Source organism: Dendrobates tinctorius, unplaced genomic scaffold (genome assembly GCF_039654945.1).
Source record: "Dendrobates tinctorius isolate UK_male_01 unplaced genomic scaffold, ASM3965494v1 ptg000224l, whole genome shotgun sequence".
NCBI classification, from domain to species: Eukaryota; Metazoa; Chordata; class Amphibia; order Anura; family Dendrobatidae; genus Dendrobates; species Dendrobates tinctorius.
This window is the reverse complement of record NW_027361891.1, coordinates 4,528,012-4,553,395: the sequence shown is the minus strand read 5'-3', so window position 1 is coordinate 4,553,395 and position 25,384 is coordinate 4,528,012. Positions and strand designations below refer to the sequence as shown.

General features: G+C 43.8%; 1 long non-coding RNA gene across 2 annotated transcripts in view; it reads left to right on the top strand.

Annotated features, from left to right (window-relative positions):
• Positions 1-23,014, top strand: part of LOC141059191 (uncharacterized) — a 29,571-nt gene extending 6,557 nt beyond the window's left edge. For both annotated transcript variants that reach the window (XR_012222396.1, XR_012222395.1), the window contains exons 2-4: positions 19,285-19,445; positions 21,179-21,358; positions 21,612-23,014. This is a non-coding gene — a long non-coding RNA (uncharacterized lncRNA). The remainder of the gene's footprint in view (positions 1-19,284; positions 19,446-21,178; positions 21,359-21,611) is intronic.
• The last annotated feature ends 2,370 nt before the right edge of the window (positions 23,015-25,384 follow it).

The window sequence follows — 25,384 nt, the reverse complement described above, 5'->3', positions numbered from 1 at the left end:
CCATAGTATATAACACAGCCTCCCCCATAAAATATCATATACCCCCCATAGTATATAACACAGCCTCCCCCATAGAATATAATATACCCCCAATAGTATATAACACAGCCCACATAGTATATAGCACAGTCCATGTAGTATATAACACAGCCCACATAGGATATAACACAGTCACATAGTACATAACTCAGCCCGCATAGTATATAGCACAGTCCACATATAGCATATAACACAGCTCGCATAGTATACAGCACAGCCCGCATAGGATATAACACAGCCCACATAGTATATAACACAAGCACGCATAGTATATAGCACAGCCTGCATAGCATAGTATATAGCACAGTCCACATATAGTATATAAGACAGCCCACATAGTATATAGCACAGCCCGCATAGTATATAGCACAGCGCACATAGAACATAACACAGCCCGCATAGTATATAACACAGCCCACATAGTATATAGCACAGCCACATAGTATATAACACAGCCCACATAGGATATAACACAGTCACATAGTACATAACTCAGCCCGCATAGTATATAGCACAGTCCACATATAGCATATAACACAGCGCGCATAGTATACAGCACAGCCCGCATAGGATATAACACAGCCCGCATAGTATATAACACAAGCCCGCATAGTATATAGCACAGCCTGCATAGTATATAGCTTACCCTGCATAGTATATAGCACAGCCCACATATAGTATATAAGACAGCCCGCATAGTATATAGCACAGCCCGCATAGTATATAGCACAGCGCACATAGAACATAACACAGCCACATAGTATATAGCGTAGCCCACAAACCCCCCCCCCCCCCGAGAATGGCCCCACAGTCCAGTACTCCCTTTCGTGCCCGCGCCGCTATCAGCTGGCTCCTGTCTCAGTGGCTTCTCTGCCTGGCATGCAGTGAGTGCGCGATAAAGTCATCACGCACCCGCACAGTGTCAGAGTCAGCTGACGCTCTCTCCTCCATCATTGCATTGAACTGTATCGGCAGACGTGGGGGGGAGTCGGCGCTGGGCTACCTGCCCCTAACGTCAGCCCTGTCTATGTGTGTGGTGAGCACCTTGATCCCACAGGCACTTCACAGAATTTTACAACGTTGAACTGTGCAAATGGAAAAATATATATTTTTCCCACAAAAATGTTGTTTGAAGCTCACGTTTTTTCAATATCACAAGGATAGCTGGATTAAACTAACCCCAAAATGTGTTGTGAAATTTCTCCTGAGTACACCAATACCCCATATGTGGTTGAAAGCTACTTTTGAGGCACATTGCAAATCTCAGAAGGGAAGAAGTGCCATATTGGAGTTCAGATTTTGCTGGAATGGTTTGAGGGTGCCATGTCACATTGGCAGAGACCCAGAGGTGCCAGAACAGCAGGAACCCCTATAAGTGACCTCCTTGCAAACACCACCCCCAATTAATTCATCTAGGGGTGCAATGAGCATATTGACAACACGTGTAGGATTTTATACCATTGGGAGCTGAAGAAAGAATAATTACATTTTTACCACTAAAATGATGTTTTAGCCACAAATTTTACATTTTTATATTGGCTATTAGGAAAAAATAAAGCTCTCAGTTTGATGTTCAATTTGTCCTGAGCGCATGAATACCCTACATGTAATCGGGAAATACTTCTCAGGCACAGAGCAAAACTCAGAAGGGAAGGAACGCCATATCATAGTGCATATTTTACAGTTATGATTTCTGGGTGCCATGACCCACTGGAAGAGCCCCTCAGGTGTCAGAACAGCATAATCCCCCCATAAGCAACCCCAGGGCCAGAACAAGGTATTTTGGTGCCCTAGGCAAATGAAGCTGACGACCCCCCCACTCTAAACCCCAATGAACCCTCAGCACCCAAGTAAAGGAGTCAGAGGCTAAGGTAAAATGACCCCTAAGTATCCCCCACCTTTTTGACCAAAAATACCTGCAAAAGTAAAAAAAAGTGATGTACTTTAGGGGTGAGGCTCAAAAGAGAGTGCGTTTTCAAAGTTAAATATGGAATCATTCATTGTTTGTGGATCATTAATACAATACAAGGGATAAATATCGATATTCATCGCTGATGTCCTTTATTTTATATGTGAGACCCAATGACGGTCATAGAAACTAATGTGACTAAACTATAATGGGGCTGTTTGATTTCCAGCATTTGGCAAACACCCTAATGGAAACTAAACAGACCAGATTATAGATAAAGGGATACAAATAAGTATGATTGTTTTTAAAGAAGCACTTGCAGCAACATTTTTATCCTAGTCTTGAGGCCATGTTCAGTATTTTACATTAGTATCTGTAAGCCAAAACCAGGAGTGGGTGATAAATATAGAAGTGGTGACGTGTTTCTATTATACTTTTTCTCTGATAGTTCCACTCCTGGATTTTGCTTACATATACTGAGGTGAAATACTGACCAAATACTGAATGTGTCCTAAAGGGGGTATCTGGGACTTTTTGAAAAACAAAAAATGGGCCTAAGCGCTAGCAGGCAGATATTATTGGATCTGGCTTAGAGAAAGCCAGTTTCCCCAGGGAAACGCGCGTCAGGTACATAGTTCTGATATGAATATGGTCTCAGAGTAGCACTGGCACGCTGCCATTTACCCACACTAACTAATCTGTCCCGATCCCTTCACGGTCTCCAGCTGTATTAGACGCAGGCTGTGATTCTAGTCCGGAGGGAGACCGTATGCTTGATCGATGAGCACGCTGTCTCTCCCTCTGACCGCATGTGTAATTGAGCAGCATGTGCCCTTAACCCAGCCGCTCCTGTTCCAAGCCGCACACAACTCTACAGCGACGGATCTCAGGTGTCGACGATCCCCATAGTGAACGAGTAGAGTCTTGGATCACCAGCCCTGCTGTCAAAATCTCTGACCTCATGATCAGCAGTTCCAAACTACATTGAATCACACACTGCAAATGTACTCTGCACTGCCTGCTAGTTCTTAGTGGTTGATACCAACAACCTATGATTGTAATTTATTCCATCCTGCAGATCCAATATCCAGCAAACTGACAAGGGATTTCTAACTATGATCCCTGTCACTAGTGTTAACCTAATTAGTGGAAGTTACCCTATGCTTGTGGAAAACACACTGACCTATATTGTAGAATCCTCCAATACACCATAAGAGTGTCTATTCTTCTCCACATTATCCCACAGTGAGAACTATTGAATTGTTATACAACATTAGGGTGTCTTTTAATTATAATAATCTCCCAGTGAGGATTTATTAATTCTTATACACCACCAGGGTGTTTAATTCACTGTACACCTCACAAGTGAGGATACATTGTCAATAGCTGCAGGTTTTCTAATATACCATAGGAGTATCTTCCATTATAAGCCCTTTGTTTAAATTTTGAATACATGAGCCATTGATCATATATTTATTTGTTACCAATATAGGGATCCATACACGCATTAGTGTGATAGTGCAGTCAACAAATGGTGCAAGCAACACCTCTTTCTATTTAATGATGAACAAGTGCCTAATAATAAGATTGGAATCCAACCTTTAATTTTGGGGACAATGGTTGGGACTCCATCTCATTTAAATTTAATTAATCTCTGAGTCCAATATCCAATCGGGACTTGGTGGATCACGTTGGTGCCTATAACATAACAATTCATGCAGTGTGGTCCAATACACATCCAAGGGCAGAGTCAGACAGCCATATAACTCGTGTGAGAATTGCATCACACTGCACGGACTGGACCGGCACCTCTCCTGACCTGGGCAAGACAGCGTGATGGATTACTATGCAGCTGTCAAGCTCAGGTCAGGAGAGCCGACAGCCAGTACGAGGTTTACGATGCGATTCTCGCACAAGAAATACGGCCGTCTGACTCTGCCCTATATTAGATGTATTGTTATATTTTTAATATGTCATTAGAATAATAACTATTACATAGCACTAATAAAAGTTAACTTTCACATTCCTTCCCTTGGTTACATAGAATCATAGAATCGTAGAGTTGGAAGGGACCTCCTGGGCCATCTGGTCCAACCCCCTGCTCAAAGCAGGATTCGCTAAATCATCCCAGTCAGATGTCTGTCCAGCCTCTGTTTGAAGACTTCCATTGAAGGAGAACTCACCACTTCTCGTGGCAGCTTGTTCCACTCATTGATAACTATAACTGTCAAAAAGTTTTTTCTAATATCTAATCTGTCTCCTCCCATTCAGTTTCATCCCATTGCTTCTAGTCTTTCCTTGTGCAAATGAGAATAAAGTTGATCCTTCTACAATGTGACAACAGCCCTTTAGATATTTGTAGACAGCTATTAAGTCTCCTCTCAATCTTCTCTTTTGCAAACTAAACATTCCCAAATCCTGCAACCTTTCCTCATAAGACAGTGTTTGCAGACCGGTCACCATTCTGGTTGCTCTTTTCTGAACTTGCTCCAGTTTGTTGATGTCTTTTTTAAAATGTGGTGCCCAAAACTGGACACAATATTCCAGATGAGGTCTGACCAAAGAGGAGTAGAGGGAAATAATGACTTCACGTGATCTAGACTGTATGCTTCTGTTAATACATCCTAGAATTGCATTTGCCTTTTTTGCTGCTGCATCACACTGTTGACTCATATTTAGTCTGTGATCTATTAGTATACCCAAGTCTTTTTCACATGTGCTGTTGCTTAGCCCTATTCCTCCCATTCTGTATAGGCTTTTTTCATTTTTATTGCCCAGATGTAGTACTTTGCATTTTTCCCTGTTAAAAACCATTCTGTTAGTTGCTGCCCACTGCTCCAGTTTATTTATATATTTTTGATTCCTCTCTCTCTCGTCTCTAGTATTAGCTATCCCTCCTAGCTTTGTGTCATCAGCAAATTTAATCAGTTTACCCTCAATTCCTTCATCTAAATCGTTGATAAAGATGTTGAACAATACAGGGCCCAGGACAGAGCCCTGTGGTACCCCACTTGAGACATTCTTCCAACTGGATGTGCAGCCATTTACGACCACTGTTTGGGTCCGATCGCTAAGCCAGTTACTTTACTAATCTCGATGGTGTCCACCAATGTGAATCTTATCTGATAAGATCAGACTTTTTCCTGAAGCCAATCTAGATGGACATGACAGCTGAGCCCAGTGATTGGATGTAGCAGTCATGGCAGAAGCTATCAACAAAGGCATCACTGGGGCAGCAATGTGTGAGTAGAGTAATTTTTGTTATTTTAACTTCCCCAAACCTACAGAAATTAAAAAGGAATCATGGAAAACCCCTTTAATTCCTCTACTGCTCCCTGTGCACCATGTCTTAACCATTGGTGTGCTTGTATTGCGTAGATTGCGATGTATCCGATCCACAGGTGAAGCAGAATATTGGGCTATAAAACTGAGAAAACAGCTGTAGCAATTTAAAAGGGAACTGTTAACGGAATTCAGCTAAACTTTTATATGATTAGTTTTAATATCTAGTCCCAACCGATGCCACAAAATGGATTTCATGCACACTTTTTTGCAAGCAGATACTTAAAATTTATGGAATATGTAGAGCCATGAAGTACAGAGCCAGCATATATCCTTGCCTTGAGTGCATATATCACACCATGAATTTTCTAGTAAAGCTGATACTGGAAACAGGTGATCGCAGATACGACTGCTGAGGGGAGCATTAAACAATCCCGAAGATATTAAAATTGTATGTGCACGCAGAGGTTATTTTTAGGAGTTTTTGGAACAAAAACTGATAGGAAAGTCTCCAAATTCTTCTCAAATACATAAAGCTTCACAAAACCTTGGACCCCAGTTCATCAAGTCCGATAAACAGGAGAGTCAGAAACTCTTGATTAATTAATAAGCGTACACACCAGGTACATCCGATCTGCGACATCCACCTCATTAACTAGACAAGCTGTGACGTCATGCTCCGGTTTGCTTATGCACACCAGCCTTAATGAATGGACTTGATGGCGTAAATTGCACCTAATACATCAGATGTGTAACGCTGAGGAGAAACTACGTCAGAGAGTGGACCCTCTGGATCGCGGATCCGGAGCCCCTGGGCCGAGCACGCCAGGTGAAGACCGACCCCTATACAGGGATCGTTTGGGGCAGGACCACAGAGGACGGAGGCGCGACAGCCGGAACCAAGAGGGACGGCTCCACGGACAAAAGGGCTGAGGAGGCAGCGGACCGAGATACGAGCAGGGACAGGTAGCACGGGGAAAGACACAATACGGGAAATGGCAAGAGGAAGAACCAGGGCGAACTGGAGACAGAGGACGAGCACCGGGGATGGAAAGGAAGCAGCGCCTGGGCAGACTGGGGAGGAAGAGGGGAACGAGGCTGAGGACGGCAGGGAGTAAAAGGCAGAGAAAAGTAAAGCTACAGGAGAACTGTAGAGGCCAGAGGGTGCAGAAAACTACACAATCATCAGGCGTCCTCCTAACAGCGAGGACGCCTGAAATACACCAACCCCCGGAAGTGCGTCCCCCAGTCCAGCCCCTCAGCGCCGCCCACAGCTGGAGAGAGAGAGCGGGAGGAGGCGTACGCGAGACAGGGGGCGGGGGCCAGGAGCCGCCGTGAGGGCGAGTGGACGACGGGCACGCGCCCGGACGGGAGCGCGCAGGTAAGGAAACGCTGCGGTGCGCGCTGCTGCAGAAGGGGCATCGGCGGGCATAGCCGCCGGTGTCACAGTACCCCTCTCCTTACGTCCTCCCTTACTGAGATTGGCCAAAAACTTTTTCAGAATCCGGGGAGCGTTGATATTTTCCCGAGGCTCCCAGGACCTCTCCTCGGGACCAAAACCCACCCAATCGATAAGAAAAAGGGTCTTACCCCGGACTCTTTTCATAGCCAAGATGTCCTTGACCTCGAAGACGTTGTCCGAGATAACAGGTGAAGGAGGGACGATGGAAACTGGTTGGAACCGATTCAGGACTACGGGTTTCAAGAGCGAGACATGGAAAGCGTTGGGAACCCGGAGCGAAGCAGGCAACCTCAGTTTGTAAGCCACTTCATTAATACGTCCAATCACTTCAAATGGCCCAATGTACCGAGGACTCAGCTTATAAGAGGGAACTCTCAGACGGATATGTCGAGTTGAAAGCCAGACTTTGTCACCTGGATGGTACGGAGGCACGTCCTTCCGTCTTTTGTCTGCATGTTTCTTGATTTGGTTGTTGGCACCCTCGAGCGCGTCCCTGGTCTCTCTCCAAATCTGCGAGAATTCTTTAGCAAGAGAATCGGCTGCGGGTACTCCTGTAGACGTGGAGAAAGGCAACGGAATACCTGGGTTTTGACCGGTTACCACAAAAAAAGGTGACTTGGTGGTAGATTCACTGGGATGATTATTGTGCGAGAATTCAGCCCAAGGTAAGAGCGCGACCCAATTGTCCTGATGGGCGTTGGCGAAGTGACGTAGGAAGGTGGTTAACACCTGATTAATTCGCTCCACTTGCCCGTTGGTCTGAGGATGGTATGCGGAGGAGAAGTCGAGAGATGTACCCATAAGCCGGCAGAGAGCCCTCCAGAAGCGGGAGGTGAACTGGACCGCCCGATCCGACAGAATCCGCTGAGGAAGACCATGCAGCCTGAAGACCTGGTGGATGAAGATCTCGGCCAACTTCGGGGCGGACGGTAGTCCCGGTAAGGGAATGAAGTGGGCCATTTTGGAAAAACGATCTGCCACGACTTAGATGGTGGTACATCCGGCTGAGCGGGGTAAATCAGTCACAAAATCCATGGCGATCTGCTGCCAGGGGACCTCAGGAACTGGCAATGGGTGAAGAAGACCGGCGGGCAAAGTCCTAGCCACCATGTTCTGGGCACAGATTGTGCACGAGGCAACATAGTCCATCACATCCTGGCGAAGCGTGGGCCACCAGTAATACCGGGACAGCAGCAAGAGAGTCTTTTTAGTCCCAACGTGTCCAGCAATTTTGGAGGAATGCCCCCAGCCCAACACCTCTGTACGTCTGCTTTGAGGGACGAAAGTCTTACCGGGCGGAGGAATAGCAAAATTCACAGGGGCCACGGTGATCATCTTAGTAGGCTCGATAATATAGGATGGGACTTCATCCCTCTCCGATGACTGTAACGACCTGGAAAGGGCATCGGCCTTGATGTTCCTATTACCAGGTCGAAAGTGAAGTTGGAAGTCAAAGCGGGAGAAATACAGGGCCCACCTGGCTTGCCGGGCATTGAGTCTCTGGGCAGACTGCAGGTAAGCCAGGTTCTTGTGGTCCGTGAGGATGGTAAAGGGATGTACAGCCCCCTCAAGTAAATACCGCCATTCAGCCAAGGCCATCTTAATGGCCAGTAATTCTCGGTCTCCAATGGAGTAGTTGCACTCCGCAGGTGAAAAGACTTTAGAAAAGAAGCCGCAAGGAACCAGCCGTCCGGATGAAGCCTGCTGGGACAGGACCGCCCCCGCTCCAGTGGAGGAGGCATCCACTTCCAGGACGAAGGGCCTGCTGGTCACAGGCCGATGCAAAATGGGTGCTGACGCAAAAGAACGTTTCAGAGCTTGGAAAGCGTTTTCAGCTTCAGGGGACCAGCTGTTGGGCTTCGTTCCCTTACGGGTCAAGACCGTGATGGGTTTGGTAACCGTGGAAAAATGAGGCACAAACTGACGGTAATAATTTGCGAACCCAAGAAACCGCTGGATGGCCTTAATCCCCACTGGACGGGGCCACTTGAGTACCGCACTGAGTTTTTCGGGATCCATCTTTAGACCGGAATCGGTGACGACATATCCCAAGAAGGGCAGTGATGACTGCTCAAAAAGGCATTTCTCAATCTTGGCGTAGAGTTGGTTCTCTCGAAGGCGGTGCAAGACCCAGCGTACGCTTTTGCGATGGGAGGACAGATCGAACGAGAATGTCGTCCAGATAGATGACCACACAGGAATAGAGTAGATCCCGGAATACCTCGTTGATAAATTCTTGAAACACAGCGGGGGCATTGCAAAGGCCGAATGGCATGACTAGGTATTCATAATGCCCGTCACGGGTATTGAAGGCTGTTTTCCACTCATCCCCAGCACGGATCCGGACCAAATTGTAGGCTCCCCGCAGATCTAACTTCGTGAAGATCCGGGCTCCTCTCAGCCGGTCAAAGAGCTCCGGAATCAACGGAAGGGGGTAACGATTTTTAACGGTGATATTGTTTAGACCCCGGTAATCAATGCAAGGCCGCAGTGATCCGTCTTTCTTCCGGACGAAGAAGAAACCCGCGCCCGCAGGAGAGGAGGACTTCCGGATAAACCCCTTGTACAGATTTTCATGGATATATTCCGTCATGGCAGAGGTCTCGGCAGGAGAAAGAGGGTATGTTCTACCTCTGGGAGGAACTGCTCCAGGAATCAGGTCGATGGGGCAGTCATAGGACCGGTGCGGGGGCAGGGAGTCCGCCTCCTTCTTGCAGAAAACATCAGCGTAGGCGTGGTATGGAACAGGAAGGCCGGGGAGGTCCGTTGGCCTAAGCTGAGAATGGGAACGAACCAGGGTACGTAAACAGCTTGCATGGCAGGTGTGCCCCCAGCGCAGGATCTCTCCGGAGCGCCAGTCGACAACTGGCTCATGCCGCCTAAGCCAAGGTAGTCCCAAGAGAATGGCGTGGGATAATTGAGGCAGGACATAAAAGGCAATCTTCTCAGAATGAAGTGCGCCAATTTGTAGTTTTACTTCAGTGGTAACCGTGGTGATGAGCCCAGGAAGAGGTTTGCCATCGACGGAGGTGATTGCTCGTGGGTTACTTAAGACGACCACGGGAATCTGGAGTTTGTCAACCTCCTCCTGGCGGATGAAGTTGCCTGCTGCGCCCGAGTCCACATACGCCTCCACAGAGCCACGCCCCCGACCTGTAATAAGCAGAGCTGAAAGAGTAAGTGGGAGAGAGGGGGTCTGATCACCTAGGGGGCCCTCTCCTACCTGGCCTAGGCGGATGCGTTGGCCGGTCTCTCAGGACAAGTGCGTACGAAGTGATTGGCCCCTCCACAATATAGACAGAGTCCCTTAGTCATCCTCTCCTTACGCCGTTGTTCGGACAGCTTGATGCGATCCACCTGCATAGGCTCGGGGGCAGTGTTACTAGGGAGAGCAACGGTGCGCGGAATGGGAGCTTGGTATAATCTAAAGGGCCTCTTCTCCCTGGCTGACTCTCTAGCGCGTTCCTGAAAACGCAGGTCAATACGAGTAGCCAGGGAGATGAGATCTTCCAGGGTGGTAGGAAGGTCACGCCCGGCCAACTCGTCTTTGATTTTACTAGAAAGGCCTCTCCAAAAGGCACCAACCAGGGCTTCGTTATTCCACCCCAGCTCCGAGGACAAGGTCCGGAAACGGATGGCGTATTGCCCTACCGTAAGGGACCCCTGGCAGAGGTTAAAAAGGGCCTCTGTAGAGGAAGCAAGGCGTCCGGGTTCATCAAAAACCTTACGGAATGTTTCCAAAAAACTCTGGATGTTAGTCACCACCGGGTCATCCCTCTCCCACAACGGATTCACCCAAGCCAACGCCTCCCCCTCTAGATGGGAGATTATAAAGGCCACCTTAGCACGGTCCGTGGGGTATTGTTGGGGTAGAAGATCAAAGTGCAATCTGCACTGGTTTAAAAATCCCCTACACAATTTTGGGTCCCCACAGTACCTAGGCGGCTTACCAAGATGGGGAGGAGGGAAAGAGACAGCGTCCCGGGCTTGGGTAGAAGCGGCCGCAGAGGACTGCAAAGAAAGCAGCCGATCATCCACGGACGCCATATACCCCAAAATGTGAGATTGCGCATCGCGCTGCTGTGCGAGCTCCTGCTGGAGACTGACTAAGAGAGGTGCATGCGCTGGGTCAGCGGTTTGCAGGGCGGAGAGCCGGGTGTCCATGGACTTCATGAATGACATGATACGGGTCTGATTCTCTCTTAGGAAAAGCAGTTCCTTTTGAGTGGCAGCCGCGGCACCAGCGGGGTCCATGGCCTGATGATACTGTAACGCTGAGGAGAAACTACGTCAGAGAGTGGACCCTCTGGATCGCGGATCCGGAGCCCCTGGGCCGAGCACGCCAGGTGAAGACCGACCCCTATACAGGGATCGTTTGGGGCAGGACCACAGAGGACGGAGGCGCGACAGCCGGAACCAAGAGGGACGGCTCCACGGACAAAAGGGCTGAGGAGGCAGCGGACCGAGATACGAGCAGGGACAGGTAGCACGGGGAAAGACACAATACGGGAAATGGCAAGAGGAAGAACCAGGGCGAACTGGAGACAGAGGACGAGCACCGGGGATGGAAAGGAAGCAGCGCCTGGGCAGACTGGGGAGGAAGAGGGGAACGAGGCTGAGGACGGCAGGGAGTATAAGGCAGAGAAAAGTAAAGCTACAGGAGAACTGTAGAGGCCAGAGGGTGCAGAAAACTACACAATCATCAGGCGTCCTCCTAACAGCGAGGACGCCTGAAATACACCAACCCCCGGAAGTGCGTCCCCCAGTCCAGCCCCTCAGCGCCGCCCACCGCTGGAGAGAGAGAGTGGGAGGAGGCGTGCGCGAGACAGGGGGCGGGGGCCAGGAGCCGCCGTGAGGGCGAGTGGACGACGGGCGCGCGCCCGGACGGGAGCGCGCAGGTAAGGAAACTCTGCGGTGCGCGCTGCTGCAGAAGGGGCATCGGCGGGCATAGCCGCCGGTGTCACAAGATGACACACTCCGCTTAGTGAATTATGAATATCTGTTACCTGGACTGCTTGAACACCAGAAAATGTTCTCCAGTTTGGGGGCTAGAGTATATTTCCAGTCAGGGATTTGAATACATTTCTGGAGTAAGTTATGACAATAAAGTGGCATAACTTATCATAGATTTAATGGAAATAGCCATGTCACATATTGGCATACCCTGATCATATAACCTCTCAATAATGAGTACAAATGTGTGGTGCCCTAATCATAAATTAATATATGACAGTATATGAATAGTGACATCAATCACATAAACATAACCGATATGACCACATATACAACAAATTATGTGCAAAAACACACAATGTGCATACACAAATATAACATAATACAAAATACTGGACATGTGCTAGAAATATCCATATATAATTTTGTGTATAATATATATACCAAGTGCATACCAAATAATGTGTAAAAATAAAAAAATAAATAAAAAACATACATAATTACTCAAAAATCATGTATATAACATATTAATAATAATTCTTATATGTTTCTTGACATTTTAGGAAAACCAGATCCATATTGAGTTTCCTTCTTATAGATGGTACTTCAATGATGACAAAACGATCCAGAAATACATCTGAGATACCGTCCAAAAACTATTAAACCTAAACTGTGAACAAAATTCATGTTAATACAATGTAATTATGAAAATAAAAAAACCCACCCTCAGAGAAAAAACCCTAAAAAAATTAAAATAATATAATTTTATAAAAATGAACTGAACCCGAAACTTTCATTTAACCCAAAGGGGGTAATAGTATGCAACCTGTAAATCCACCTACTTTCTACCTGAGATGGTCTTTTGAACAAATCACCCCCCCTAGGACCGAGAGGGGGGTTATGTTTATGTGATTGATGTCACTATTCATATACTGTCATATATTAATTTATGATTAGGACACCACACATTTGTACTCATTATTGAGAGGTTATATGATCAGGGTATCTCATATTTATATTTATTATTGATATATATACTTTCCACATTGAGTTTAATATGCACAAATGTATTTATTATTGAGATATGAATAATTACTATATAACATTTAATTGAATATGTTTCATGATTAGTGAAAAGTCCTCAGCTAATTATATTACGTGACAGGTCCAGTTTGTTCCACTTATGCCGAGTGCGCATGTCTGGCTTTATCAGATCCGACCTTCGTGCAAGCGGCCATTAGGAGAGGAGTGCGCGTGTGCGGTCACCATGGTGACGCATTGCGACTTCTACTCCACCGCCGTGAGCCCGAGGTCTTCCTCTTCTGGAGTGTGACGTAAGCGGCACATGCGCCGAAAAGACAGGAAGTGGCATGATGTAGTTAGAGCGCGCCATGGAATAGTTTAATGATGTGCGCCCTCTGTGCATTATGATTGGCCGTTCATCATATATAATGGCGAGTTACCCCGCCTTTAGACACGCCTCCTGACGAAGAAGCGAAACGCATGTTGGGGCAACGGGGACGCCAGCGCTACACACTCCCTCTAGGTAAGTGTCCGATTGGGAAATTTTCCATTGTCTAAATTTCTTAGTGCACCTTTTTGAGACGCTCATTTAGAGCTAGATGGTATTGCTTGCTCATAGAGTATTTTCATATATTGGGTTATGCCCTTGTCCATAAGGAATAATTTTAGTATGTTTACTCAGTTGATATGAAAGCAATTCATATGGGTGTTACCATGGACATGTGAGTTTGGCATTTTTTGCAGGCATGAAGGCCTTTGCAATATTATGCATTTGTTAATGCCAGCTTTGGGCAAATGTGCAATATGGCTCCTCTTTAGGATTGCAGTATCCCTGTTTTATCTGTGAATTTTCTTGTCATGTCATGGTATTGTATTTAATAACATTTTGCAATTATTGGCAATTTATACTAGTTTGGTGTCGTGCATTAATTGAGACTTTTTGAGTTTTTGCCTACAGTACTATTTATTGTTTTTTTGTTGATTACTACTGTTACTTCTGTTTTTTAACATACTATACCCTAATTGTGGTCACGATGGACCTGAAAGCTAGGGAATTGACCTGGCTTCAAAAAGCTTCAAATATTTTTGTTCAGGGAGCTGCATCCAATTTTAAAGATACCCAGTCTGATTTTAAGGAATTGACCCGGAACCATAGAAATTTAGTTCATAAAAAGACCAGATTATAGTGGACTAAGATTTCTCTTGATAATTATTTAAAATTAAAAATCATTCCAAGAGGCCTACGAGTTCAATTATATCTGTCGTTCGAACTGGATGATGAATTGCTTCTCAAAAAATGGGAAGAATGTGCAACTAGTTGTTCTTTGTCTTTTATGCAAATCATTAATGAAAAGAATATTAAATTATTGGCTGAGACTGATTTGCAGATTGAAAATTCACAGAACTCGCTGAGTCAGAAATTTCAAACAGAAGAGCTGAATTCTTTCTACAAGGACCTTGAGAGCATGATTTGAGTAAATGGGAACACGATATTAGTACCATTAACCCCTTCCTGCCACCCGACGTACTATCCCGTCCATGGGACCTGGGCCCCTATGCCCATGGATGGGATAGTATGTCTCAGCGATCAGCGGCGCCCACGTGGTGAGCACCGCTGATCGCGGCCGGGTGTCAGCTGATTATCACAGCTGACACCCGGCACAATGTGTCAGGGGCGGTCACGGACCGCCCCCGACACGTTAACCCCTTGCATCGTTAAAGGGAAGCATCGGCAGGGAGGGGGCTCCCTCCGTGCTTCCCTGAGCCCCCCACGGCAGCGCAATGTGCAGCGCTGCTGCGGGGGGCTCCTTTCCTCCAGGCCCCCGAATCCAAGATGGCGACGGGGGCCTTCGGGGGCCTGCAGGAAGCTGGCTTACTCAGTGCCTGCAAAGCGCAGGCAAGAGGAAGTCTTCTTCAATGCCTGTGACAGATTGCTGATCTGTCACAGTGATCTGTCACAGGACAGTGATGTCCCACCTGGGACTATGTAATAAAGTAAAAAAAAAAATAAAAAGTGTAAAGATAATTTAAAAAAAATCGCCAAATAAATTAGTAAAAAAAAAAAAAAAAAAATTTTCCCAATAAATTCATTTTTTGAAAATAAAAATAAAAAAAAAACAATAAAAGTACACATATTATGTATCGCCGCGTCTGTAACGACCCGCCCTATAAAACTCCCATTAGTTAACCCCTTTAGCGAACCCCTTAAAAAATAAAAATAAAAAACGAAGTAAAAAATAATGATTTATTATCATACCGCCAAACAAAAAGTGTAATAACGCGCGATCAAAAAGACGCATATAAATATCCATGGTACCGCTGAAAGCGTCATCTTGTCCCGCAAAAAACGAGCTGCCACACAGCATCATCAGCGAAAAAATAAAAAAGTTATAGCTCGCAGAATAAAGCGATGCAAAAATAATTATTTTTTATATAAAATAGTTTTCATTGCATAAAACCGACAAATCATAAAAAAACGACCTAAATGAGGTATCGCTGTAACCGTACTGACCCGAAGAATAAAACCGCTTTATCAATTTTACCACAGCGGAACGGTGTAAACGCACTCCCCCAAAAGAAATTCATGAAACGCTGGTTTTTGTTCATTCTGCTTCCCAAAAATCGGAATAAAAAGCGATCAAAAAATGTCACGTGCCCGAAAATGGTACCGATAAAAACGTCAACTCGTCCCGCAAAAAATAAGACCTCACATGACTCGGTGGGTTAAAATACGGAAAAATTATAGCTCTCAATATGTGGTGATGCAAAAACTATTTTTACAATAAAAAGCGTCTTTTAGCTGCGACAGCTGCCAAACATAAAAACCGCCATAAATAGTAAATCAAAACCTACGTTATCACCCCCTTAGTTAGGGAAAAATAATAAAATAAAAAAAAGTATTTATTTCCATTTTTCCGTTAGGGCTAGGGTTAGGGCTTGGGTTAGGGCTTGGGTTAGGGCTTGGGTTAGGGCTAGGGTTAGGGTTAGGGCTGAGATTAGGGTTAGGGGTGTATTGGGGTTCGGGTTGGAGTTAGAATTGGGGGTTTCCACTGCTTGGGCACATCAGGGGCTCTCCAAATGCAACATTGCGTCTGATCTCAATTCCAGCCAATTCTGAGTTGAAAAAGTCATATGTGCTCCTTCCCTTCCAAGCTCTGCCATGCGCCCAAACAGTGTTTTACCCCCACATGTAGGGTATCAGCCTACTCAGGATAAATTGCAAAACAATTTTTGGGGTCCAATTTCTCCTGTTACCCTTAGGAAAATAAAAAATTGGGGGCAAAAATATCATTTTTGTGGAAAAAAATGATTTTTTTATTTTCACGTCCGAGCGTTATAAACTTCTGTGAAGCACTTGGGGGTTCAAAGTGCTCACCACACATCTAGATAAGTTCCGTGGGGGGGTCTAGTGTCCAAAATGGGGTCACTTGTGGGGGATTCCACTGTTTTGGTGGGGAGTTTCAATAGTTTAGGTACATCAGGGGCTCTCCAAATGCACATGACACCCGCAGACCATTCCATCAAAGTCTGCATTCCAAAACGTCACTGCTTCCCTTCCGAGCCCCGACGTGTGTCCATACAGTAGTTTTCTCCCACATATGGGGTGTCAGCGTACTCATGACAAATTGGACAACAACTTTTGGGGTCCAATTTCTCCTGTTACCCTTGGGAAAATGAAAAAATTGGGGACTAATTGATCATGTTTGTGGAAAAAATACGATTTTTTTATTTTCATGCCCGGGCATTATAAACTTCTGTGAAGCCCTTGGGGGTTCAAAGTGCTCACCACACATCTAGATAAGTTCCTTAGGGGATCTCGTTTCCAAAATGGGGTCATTTGTGGGTGTTTCCACTGTTTAGGTACATTAGGGGCTCTCCAAAGGCAACATGACACCCGCAGACCATTCCATCAAAGTCTGCATTCCAAAACGTCACTACTTCCCTTCCGAGCCCTGACGTGTGTCCATACAGTAGTTTTCTCCCACATATGGGGTGTCAGCGTACTCAGGACAAATTGGACAACAACTTTTGGGGTTCAATTTCTCCTGTTACCCTTGGGAAAATAAAAAAATTTGGGACTAATTGATCATGTTTGTGGAAAAAATACGATTTTTTTATTTTCATGCCCTGGCATTATAAACTTCTGTGAAGCCCTTTGGGGTTCAAAGTGCTCACCTCACATCTAGATAAGTTCCTTAGGGGGTCTAGTTTTCAAAATGGGGTCATTTGTGGGGGGTTTCCACTGTTTAGGTACATTAGGGGCTCTCCAAAGGCAACATGACACCCGCAGACCATTCCATGAATGTCTGCATTCCAAAATGTCACTACTTCCCTTCCGATCCCTGACGTGTGTCCATACAGTAGTTTTATCCCACATATGGGGTGTCAGCGTACTCAGGACAAATTGGACAACAACTTTTGGGGTTCAATTTCTCCTGTTACCCTTGGGAAAATAAAAAAATTGGGGACTAATTGATCATGTTTGTGGAAAAAATACGATTTTTTTATTTTCATGCCCTGGCATTATAAACTTCTGTGAAGCCCTTGGGGGTTCAAAGTGCTCACCTCACATCTAGATAAGTTCCTTAGGGGGTCTAGTTTTCAAAATGGGGTCATTTGTGGGGGGTTTCCACTGTTTAGGTACATTAGGGGCTCTCCAAAGGCAACATGACACCCGCAGACCATTCCATGAATGTCTGCATTCCAAAACGTCACTACTTCCCTTCCGAGCCCCGATGTGTGCCCATACAGTAGTTTTCTCCCACATATGGGGTATCAGCATACTCAGGACAAATTGGACAACAACTTTTGGGGTCCAATTTCTCCTGTTACCCTTGGGAAAATAAAAAAAATGGTGACTAAAAGATCATGTTTGTGGAAAAAATGCGAATTTTTTATTTTCACGCCCGGGCGTTATAAACTTCTGTGAAGCACTGGGGGGGTTCAAAGTGCTCACCACACATCTAGATAAGTTCCTTGGGGGGTCTAGTTTACAAAATGGTGTCATTTGTGGGGGGGTTTCCACTGTTTAGGTACATCAGGGGTTTTCCAATCGCGACATGGTGTCCGATCTCAATTCCAGCCAAAAACGTCAAATGGCGCTGCTTCCCTTCCGAGCTCTGCCATGCGCCCAAATAGTGGTTTACCCCACATGTGGGGTATCAGCATACTCAGGACAAATTGCACAATAACTTTTAGGGTCCTGTTACCCTTGGGAAAATAAAAATTGGGGTGAAAAGATCATTTTTGTGGAAAAAATATGATTTTTTAATTGTACCGCTGTTCGTTATAAACTTCTGTAAAGCCCTTGTGGGTTCAAAGTTCTCACCACATATCTAGATAAGTTCCTTGGGGGGTCTAGTTTCCAAAATGGGGTCACTTGTAGGGGGTTTCCACTGTTTAGGTACATCAGGGACTCTCCAAACGTGACATGGTGTCCGATCTGAATTCCAGCCAATTTTGCATTGAAAAAGTCAAACGGCGCTCCTTCCATTCTGAGCTCTGCCATGCGCCGAAACAGTCGTTCCCCCCCACAAATCAGGTATCAGCGTACTCAGGACAAATTGCACAGTAACTTTTGCAGTCCAATTTCTCCTGTTACCCTTGGTAAAATAAAAAAAATTGAACCTGAAGTATTTTTTTTGTGAAAAAAAGTTAGATGTTCATTTCTTTTTAAATATTCAAAAAAATTCCTGTGACGCACCTAATGGGTTAATAAACTTCTTGAATGTGGTTTTGAGCACCTTAAGGGGTGCAGTTTTTAGAATGGTGTCACTTTTGGGTATTTTCTATCATATAGACCCCTCAAAGTGGCTTCAAATGTGATGTGGTCCTAAAAATAAAATGGTGTTGTAAAAATGAGAAATCGCTGGTCAACTTTTAACCCTAATAACTTCCTAACAAAAAAAAAATTTTGGTTCCAAAATTGTGCTGATGTAAAGTAAACATGTGGGAAATGTTAGTTATCAAGTTTTTTGTGTGCCGTATCTTTGTGATTTAAGGGCATAAAAATTCAAAGTTGGAAAATTGCGAAATTTTCAAAATTTTTGCCAAATTTCCATTTTTTTCACAAATAAACGCAAGTTATTTGAATTAAATTTTACCACTAACATGAAGTACAATATGTCACGAGAAAACAATGTCAGAATCACCGGGATCCATGGAAGCGTTCCAGAGTTATGACCTCATAAAGGTACAGTGGTCAGAATTGTAAAAATTGGCCCGGTCATGAACGTGCAAACCACCCTTGGGGGTGAAGGGGTCAAAACAAAGAAATATCAAAGAGATATTTGCGACTATGAAACAAAAAAAGTGTACCGTTGGCAGTTTAAAACACGCAAAGCAGAGAAATCATTGAATAGGAGTACTTCCAATGTGTCATTATCTTCACATGCAAGCAGTGTATCTTCTAATTCTGAATCTGAATCTGGAGGTTATTCAAGTGTTAGAACAAGATTTGGAGGTAAAAGGATGTATCGAGATTATAAAGCTAAACATGATAGTTACAGACGCAGTGATCACCCTAAGGTAGTAAACCTGTCTGAACATAACCTTTCAGATATTCAGATCAATTTACTTGAAAAGGGTTTAACTTTCTCTCCTGGTTCCCCTTTAGATACATTCACAGTAATAAAGGATGTGCACTTGTTTGCCAGAAAGCTTATATTGAAACGATTTTATGAAAAATCTAACACAGATATGGGATTTGACACTAGGGAAGAGAGGGAAGCCCTTGCGATATTGGAATCCTTGGCGGATGAAAACAGTGTCTCTGAGGTTAGTGGTTTCCCTAATTATCTTTTTAATAAATCCAAAAAATTCCCTAGTCTTAATATTTGTCCGGCAGTTGATATCTTTGTTAAATTGGTCTCTACAGACATTGAAAATCTAAGAGGTACTCCCTTTAAAAATAAAAGTAGACAGTCTATTGAGATGGCCATTAATGAATTGAAATCTTGGTCAGATGTTACGTTTAAGCCTGCTGACAAAGGTGGGAATTTGGTCATTTGGCCAAATACACTTTATGATAAGCAGGCAATGAAGTTATTGTAGGACAAAAACTGTTATAAAAAACTGACAAATAATCCATTGATGTCCTTTCAGGAGAAACTTAATAAAATCATTATTGAGGCTTTTGATAGAAATATAATCTCTAAAAAGATGAAAGACACCATTGTTGGAATTAAGCCGCGTCTTCCGACGTTTTATTTGATTCCAAAATTGCATAAAAATCCCATTGATCCGCCTGGAAGACCCATAGTTTCCAGAAATGGAGGGTTATGTGAGATAGTATGTCAATTCATTGACCACTATTTAAAACCACTCGTTTCCACTTTACCCTCCTTCATTAAAGATACAACAGCTGCTCTGGGTCATTTTGATGGATTGGAATTGCAAGATGATATGCTGATGGTGACAGCAGACGTGGAGAGTCTATATACCTCCATACGTCATGAGGATGGACTTTGTGCAGTGTCTTGGTATCTACATTCCAGTAGTCTTGAAAAGCCTCTGATTGAGATTATAATTCCTTCTTGAGTTTGTACTGAGGCACAACTGTTTCACCTTTAATAATCAGGTCTTTCTCCAGCTCCAAGGAACAGCCATGGGGGCTTGTTGTGCCCCCTCGTATGCCAACTTGCTCCTTGGGGCGTGGGAGCGTGAACTTTTTCAGAGCAACCCGGTGGGCCAGATGGATAAAATCCACAAATGGATTCATTACATCGACGACATCTGGTTCATCTGGGAAGGCTCAGTGGAACAGCTGGATACTTTGATGTCTGAACTTATTCAAAATTATTTAAATATCAGGTTAACCTATACCTTTGGTCGTAGAGTTAACTTTTTGGATGTGGACATTAAATTTATGAATGATGGCCATCTACTTACGGATGTGTACCGCAAACCCACGTCCACCAATGCTCTTTTGCATGCGGACTCTGCACACCCGCGGTCGACCATCAGCAGTATCCCAATCGGTCAACATCTTAGAATCAAAAGAATTTGTTCAACTAGGGAGACTTTTGATTATCAGGCTAGAGATCTGTATTCTAGGTTCCGTGAATGAGGATACAGTCACAGGGCCATTCGGCGGGGTTACCATAGAGCATGTGGAATTTCTAGGAATGAACTCCTATATAAACCCTCTAATAAGAATAAAGATGTTAACCCACCGGTAAGATTGATTACCCCTTTTAACAACCAGTGGGAGGCCCTTAAGGGGATTTTTAAAAAACATTGGGATGTGTTAAAAATGGATCCCATTATAAAAAGTTTCATTTCGCCAACTCCTTTGGTTACTGCAAAAAGATCAAAAAATCTGCGAGATGTACTTGTGAGAAGCCATTATGATAATTCTAAAACTAATTTGATTGGCCAGTCTATTAAAGGCTTCTTTCCATGTGGGCTTTGCAAAGCCTGCATGAATTTGGTTAAATGCAAAGAATTCTCTAATTTTAATGGATCACGGACCTTTAAAATTCTACATCATCTTACCTGTTCATCCACAGGAGTCATCTATCATGCTCAGTGTCCTTGTGGACTGATTTATGTAGGAATGACTACTCGGGGACTGAAAATTCATGTACGAGAACACGTGCGCGATATTGAAAAGGCAAAGAACTCTGATCCCATGGATCCATTGAAAACTCTTGCGAAGCATTTCAAGGATCATCATAAGTCTGACTCAAGTAAGCTGGTTGTTCGAGCTATTGATCAGGTGTCTCTCGGTCCTAGGGGGGTGATTTGTTCAAAAGACTATCTCAGGTAGAAAGTAGGTGGATTTACAGGTTACATACTATTACCCCCTTTGGGTTAAATGAAAGTTTCGGGTTTAGTTCATTTTTATAAAATTATATTATTTTAATTTTTTTAGGGTTTTTTCTCTGAGGGTGGGTTTTTATTTTCATAATTACATTGTATTAACATGAATTTTGTTCACAGTTTAGGTTTAATAGTTTTTGGACGGTATCTCAGATGTATTTCTGGATCGTTTTGTCATCACTGAAGTACCATCTATAAGAAGGAAACTCAATATGGATCTGGTTTTCCTAAAATGTCAAGAAACATATAAGAATTATTATTAATATGTTATATACATGATTTTTGAGTAATTATGTATGTTTTTCATGTTTTTTATTTATTTTTTTATTTTTTCACATTATTTGGTATGCACTTGGTATATATATTATACACAAAATTATATATGGATATTTCTAGCACATGTCCAGTATTTTGTATTATGTTATATTTGTGTATGCACATTGTGTGTTTTTGCACATTATTTGTTGTATATGTGGTCATATCGGTTATGTTTATGTGATTGATGTCACTATTCATATACTGTCATATATTAATTTATGATTAGGGCACCACACATTTGTACTCATTATTGAGAGGTTATATGATCAGGGTATCTCACATTTATATTTATTATTGATATATATATACTTTCCACATTGAGTTTAATATGCACAAATGTATTTATTATTGAGATATGAATAATTACTATATAACATTTAATTGAATATGTTTCATGATTAGTGAAAAGTCCTCAGCTAATTTCATTACGTTACCGGTCCAGTTTGTTCCACTTATGCCGAGTGCGCATGTCTGGCTTTATCAGCTCCGACCTTCGTGCAAGCAGCCATTAGGAGAGGAGTGCGCGTGTGCGGTCACCATGGTGACGCATCGCGACTTCTACTCCACTGCCGTGAGCCCAAGGTCTTCCTCTTCAGGAGTGTGACGTAAGCGGCACATGCGCCGAAAAGACAGGAAGTGGCATGACGTAGTTAGAGCGCGCCATGGAATAGTTTAATGATGTGTGCCCTCTGTTCATTATGATTGGCCATTCATCATATATAATGGCGAGTTACCCCGCCTTTAGACACGTCTCCTGACGAAGAAGCGAAACGCGCGTTGGGGTGTCGGGGACGCCAGCGCTACACACTCCCTCTATGTATGTGTCCGATTGGAAAATTTTCCATTGTCTAAATTTGTTAGTGCACCTTTTTGAGACGCTCATTTAGAGCTAGATGGTATAGCTTGCTCATATAGTATTTTCATATATTGGGTTATGCCCTTGTCCATAATGAATAATTTAAGTATGTTTACTCAGTTGATATGAAAGCAATTCATATGGGTGTTACCATGGACATGTGAGTTTGGCATTTTTTGTAGGCATGAAGGCCTTTGCAATATTATGCATTTGTTAATGCCAGCTTTGGGCAAATGTGCAATATGACTCCTCTTTAGGATTGCAGTATCCCTGTTTTATCTGTGAATTTTCTTGTCATGTCATGCTATTGTATTTAATAAAATTTTGTAATTATTGGCAATTTATACTAGTTTGGTGTCGTGCATTAATTGAGACTTTTTGAGTTTTTTCCTACAGTACTATTTATTGGGTTTTTGTTGATTACAGCTGATACATGCTGCCTAATCCACTAGCAGCACGTATCAGACATTAGCTATATGACTACAGCCAGTTATATTTGACACTTAAACACTGCGGCATTTCAGAGAAAAACATATTTTAAAAGCCGCCAGGGATTAAATTGCGCTAGAGACTAGTCGGAAAGGTGGTCCCCGGCGGCTTTATCCTTGCCCACTTCCCTGAATTGACAGGTCTCTCCCTATAAACGCATGTGTAGGCACCTATCGAGCCATGGCAGCGGGCAAGGAGAAGCTTCCGGGGGCTTACAGTTGTGGCCAAAAGTATTGACAACCCTGCAATTCTGTCAGTTAATACTCAGTTTCTTCCTGAAAATGATTGCAAACACAAATTCTTTCGTACTATTATCTTCAGTTAATTTGTCTTAAATGAAAAAACAAAAATAATTGTCCTAAAGCCAAATTCGATATAATTCCACACCAAACATAAAAACGAGGGTGGACAAAAGTATTGGCAATGTTTGAAAAATCATGTGATGCTTCTCTAATTTGTGTAATTAACAGCACCTGTAACTTACCTGTGGCACCTAACAGGTGTTGGCAATAACTAAATCACACTTTCAGCCAGTTGACATGGATTAAAGTTGACTCAACCTCTGTCCTGTGTCCTTGTGTGTACCACATTGAGCATGGAGAAAAGAAAGAAGACCAAATAACTGTCTGAGGACTTGAGAAACCAAATTGTGAGGAAGCATGAGCAATCTCAAGGCTACAAGTCCATCTCCAAAGACCTGAATGTTCCTTTGGCTACTGAGAGCAGTGTCATCAAGAAGTTTAAAGCCCATGGCACTGTGGCTAATCTCCCTAGATGTGGACGGAAAAGAAAAGTTGACAAGAGATTTCGGCGCAAGATTGTGCGGATGTTGGATAAAGCACCTCGACTAACATCCAAACAAGTTCAAGCTGCCCTGCAATCCGAGGGTACAACAGTGTCAACCCGTACTATCCATCAGCGTCTGAATGAAAAGAGACTGTATGGTAGGAGACCCAGGAAGACCCCACTTTTTACCCCGAGACATAAAAAAGCCAGGCTGGAGTTTGCCAAAACGTACCTGAAAAAGCCTAAAACGTTTTGGAAGAATGTTCTCTGGTCAGATGAGACAAAAGTAGAGCTTTTTGGGCAAAGGCATCAACATAGAGTTTACAGGAGAAAAAAAGAGGCATTCAAAGAAAAGAACACGGTCCCTACAGTCAAATATGGAGGAGGTTCCCTGATGTTTTGGGGTTGCTTTGCTGCCTCTGGCACTGGACTGCTTGACCGTGTGCATGGCATTATGAAGTCTGAAGACTACCAACAAATTTTGCAGCATAATGTAGGGCCCAGTGTGAGAAAGCTGGGTCTCCCTCAGAGGTCATGGGTCTTCCAGCAGGACAATGACCCAAAACACACTTCAAAAAGCACTAGAAAATGGTTTGAGAGAAAGCACTGGAGACTTCTAAGGTGGCCAGCAATGAGTCCAGACCTGAATCCCATAGAACACCTGTGGAGAGATCTAAAAATGGCAGTTTGGAGAACCCTTCAAATATCAGGGACCTGGAGCAGTTTGCCAAAGAAGAATGGTCTAAAATTCCAGCAGAGCATTGTAAGAAACTCATTGATGGTTACCGGAAGCGGATGGTCGCAGTTATTTTGGCTAAAGGTTGTGCAACCAAGTATAAGGCTGAGGGTGCCAATACTTTTGTCTGGCCCGTTTTTGGAGTTTTGTGTGAAATGATCAATGTTTTGCTTTTTGCTTCATTCTCTTTTGTGTTTTTTCATTTAAGACAAATTAAATGAAGATAATAATACCAAAGAATTTGTGTTTGCAATCATTTTCAGGAAGAAACTGAGTATTATCTGACAGAATTGCAGGGGTGTCAATACTTTTGGCCACAACTGTACCTGTTGAACTAGACTCCAACACAACTCAATAACTGTTAGCTTTTAAAGTATGTTTTAGCCACCGCATTTCAAACATACCCTGCTGGAATCATACAGCCATGGTCTGAGACATGTTGCAATATTCACAGGCAGCATTTATCAGCTGTCAGGTTCCCTTTAAATGAAGCATAGTAAAGATACATCCATTTTTAGCCAGAATTGCACAGAAAAAACGTATCTTCTCAGGATAATGGCAGCAATAAATAGATACAGCATAATACGGTAGTGGTTATGAGTCTGATTTCAATGGCACAACTTGAAGCTTGGGGGCCCCACCACAAAATCTACAACAGGAGGGACATAACGACCACGGTCTCAGAGAGTGCTACCGTGACGGGGCTTC